Source organism: Protobothrops mucrosquamatus, unplaced genomic scaffold, assembly GCF_001527695.2.
Source record: "Protobothrops mucrosquamatus isolate PMUCROS unplaced genomic scaffold, P.Mucros_1.0 scaffold604, whole genome shotgun sequence".
Classification (NCBI taxonomy): domain Eukaryota; kingdom Metazoa; phylum Chordata; class Lepidosauria; order Squamata; family Viperidae; genus Protobothrops; species Protobothrops mucrosquamatus.
In genome coordinates, this window is record NW_015386902.1 from 128,714 (window position 1) to 132,421 (window position 3,708).

Below are 3,708 nucleotides of genomic sequence, written 5' to 3' on the forward strand. Positions count from 1 at the left end.
CATTTGCCTAACCAGGCTAGACCTAGAATCACAGCCTCAGTCAACTTCGGAGCCACCATGAAGTGAATGAACTCCCAATGTTCACCTATTTCTAAGTGTATCGGCTCCATCAATCTTTTCGGCCATTCTCACCACTCTCTGCACCGCCTTCCTGTCTGAAGCAGTGATGCTTTCAAACCAGACTTTGATGCTTTATGACAGGATGCTCTCGATCGTCCCCCTGTAGAAAGTGGTCAGGACAGGGGAAGGAAGATGTGCTTTTCTCATGTGATGCAGAAAATGCAGGCGCTGCTTGCCCGCTTTACCAGTTTCTCACTGTTGAGCGACCAAGCCAGCCTACTCGTTAGCTGCACACCCAGGAATTTAATGCTGGTAACCATCTCCACAGGTGAATCGTTGATGCACAGAGATGTGTGGCTGTGCCTGCCTTTTCTGAAACCAACAATGATTTCTTTGGTTTTTCCGGTATTTAAAACTAGGCTGTTTTTTTTTTTTACACCAGTTCACCAACCCCTCAACCTCCTTGCGGTAAACTTCCACCTTGTCATCATGAATAAGGCCCACTACTGTTGTATCATCTGTGAACTTCACAATATGGTTGGCAAACCTAGCACAACAGTCATGGTTCAACAGGATGAACAGCAGCGGGCTTAAGATGCAGCCCTGAGGAGAACCTGTGCTCAAGGAAATGGTATTAGAAGTATTTGTTACAACTTGCACATATTGGGGCCTGTTGGTAAGAAAATCAAGAATCCAGTTGCACAAAGGAGTGTTTAAGCTTAAGAGGCCCAGTTTGTCTACTAGATGCTGGGGAATGATTGTGTTAAATGCCGAACTGAAGTCGACAAAACAACAAACGCATGTGAGCATTTATTTCCTCTAAGTGCTTCAAGATGGAGAACGGAAGAAATAGCACCCTCCGTAGAGCGATTCGGTCGGTAGGCAAACTGGAGCGGGTCAAATGCTGGCGGGAGGCTAGATGCAATAATGTCCTTTATCAGCTTCTCAAAGCATTTCATAATGGTGGATGTCAGTGCAACCGGACGGTAATCATGAGGCCTGTAATTGTGGACTTTTTTGGCACTGGCAAGATGATGGCCATCTTAAAACACGATCGGACCACTGCTGCTGGAATGAGAGATTGAAAATATTTGTGAGAACAAAAGCCAGCTCCTCTGCGCATTCCCTGAGGACACGTCCAGGGATGTTATCTGGGCCTGCTGCTTTCCGAATGTTAACTTTCTGCAGTGTTTTCTGAACAGAGGTGATATCAAAACTTAGCACTTGCTCGTTAGGATGGGGCACAGCTTTCCTAGCAGGAGTACTATTTGATGCCTCAAATTTACCAAAAAATGTATTCAGTTTGTTTAGGAAGTCTGTGTCATCCTTGCATCTCGATGGAGTCACCTTGTAATCTGTGATGGCCTGGATCCCTTGTCTCATTCGCCTGGTATTTGTACGGTCCTGAAAAAAGTTCTAAATTTTCTGGCAATGGGCTTGCTTTGCACCTTTTATGGCACTTTTCAGATTTGTTCTGGCTGTTCTAAGTGCCAGCATGTCACCAGATTTAAAAGCCACATTCTGTGCTTTCAGCATCTTGCGGACCTCATAAGTAAACCAACGGTTTTTTATTCGCCCTCACAACAATGTTTTCAGGACACAGACATCTTCTATGCACTTTTGGATATATGCAGACACTGTGGTGGCATACTCCTCAACATTTGTAAGTTGGTTATCAGTAGCTGCTTCCTTAAACATGCTCCAATCTGTGCACTCAAAGCAGTCTTGTAATGCTTCTATAGCTCCCTCTGCCCAGACCTTCACCTGCTTTACTGTAGGTTTCATTCTGACTAATAAAGGTTTATATGCTGGAATAAGCAGCACTGAGAGATGGTCAGAGGAGCCCAGGTGGGGGTGGGGGATAGCTTTGAAAGCCTCCTTGATGTTGGAATAAGCAAGGTAGTTTATTATTTCATGTATTTAATACTTAAATAAGAACGATAAAAGAGGTACACAAAGACTGGGTCTTATATATATATATTTGACCAAAAGACTCATTCGATCTTATTTTAATGGGATGTCTTACATAACAGCAGGTGACAAGCATGCAGGGGTAGGACATGGTCTGCGTATGAGGTGGCAGCCCAACACACCAGCAGAGCACCGGAGGGTTGGAGAGGGTGCTGAAGCAAGCCGGTGCCCTGTCTGCAGCTCCCATGCCAGTTGCCCCTTCCCTGCCAGAGCCAGAATGCCACCGTGTTTACCATAAGTGCTAGTACCGGTACATGCCAGCCTTCCCTCTCGCGGGTCTGGGCAGTTGCTAGAGAGCGATGGGCCCGTCTCAGGCCTGGCACCCTTAGGGGGTTTGCCCTTTCACTCCCCTTCCAAGCCAGACTGCTGGCGCTTTCAGCCACCTGGTCTCTTCACAGCTCTGCCCACACAGCCACCTAATTGCCAGGTGGAGCGCTGGAGCATTGCATTTCTCTGCTGCCACAGAGCTGGAGAGCTTGCCTCACCCATCATCACCCAGATGCCCTCCCTTCCCAAAGCATTTCTTTGCTAACCTTTCCAGGTCTGATGCGCTCCTTCGCCGCCGTGGGCAGTCCCACAAACAGAAGAAGTTTGCCAGGTGGATCCTGGGCTGCAATATATGCCACAATGGAGAGACAGGAAATGGAGTAGCTGCGTGAGGGAAGGAGAAGTGGGGAGAAGAGGAAAAGAGGCCGAGTGAGGAGCAGGGCCATCTCGGCCGGTCAGGCACCAAAGTGCCGCCGAAAACAACGGAATCTGTGTGCCTGCTACATGCTCACCCCGCATCAGCCATGCTCTCCACGCCCCAGATCAGCTGCAGCACACCGTATTTACCAAGCATCCTTAAAGGATTGTCTTATTAATAACAAAAAACTATGCAAACTATAGTGACAAACCAAAACTCAAGAAAACTGGAAGTAAATGATGTCTTATTTACTAAATAGAGATGATGGAGCTTTTGAAATTTTTTCTTTTTCACAAGTGCATAGAAAGTACTGTATCAGCTTTCTCTTCATTGGGTTTTCCTTTGACTATGTCACTTAAACTTTATGGGAGATGAAGTTCAGCCCTCCTTAATTTTAGGAAGGCTATGTGAAATTAGCTCATAGCTTTATGGTCCATTCTATATCCTTTAATCCAGTGGTGGGATTCAACCTGTTCGGCAGTACCGTTAACCTACTTTCTCTTAAGTTCGGTGAACCGGTTGATAAAATGGCACTTGAAAAAAGCAGAGTTCATGTGTGCACCTGCCTCGCACTCATCCCATGTCTGCCATGCTCTCCACAGCACACTGCAGCTGACCCAAGGTGGCTGGCCAGGCACCAAAGTGCTGCCGAAAATAGCAGAGTCTGTGTGCGCACCTGCCTTGCCTGTGTCAGCCATGCTCTCCACAGTGCACTGCAGCTGATCTGAGGTGTGGAGAGCACGGCTGATGGATGAGTGTGTAGCAGTACCTCCTATACACTTGTGAACTAGAGCAGGGCTTTTCAACCAGTGGTACGGGTACCACTCGTGGTACATTGGCACCTGGCAGGTGGTACGCGACCTAGAAAAGTGGTAGCAGGGGAGGGGAATGAGCTGAACCGATAGCAGCACTGCACAAGCTTGAGCGAGAGATGGCTGGAGCTGCAGGGCTGCCAGGGCTCAGCGGAAGCACCAGGATCAGTGCCAGGCTCC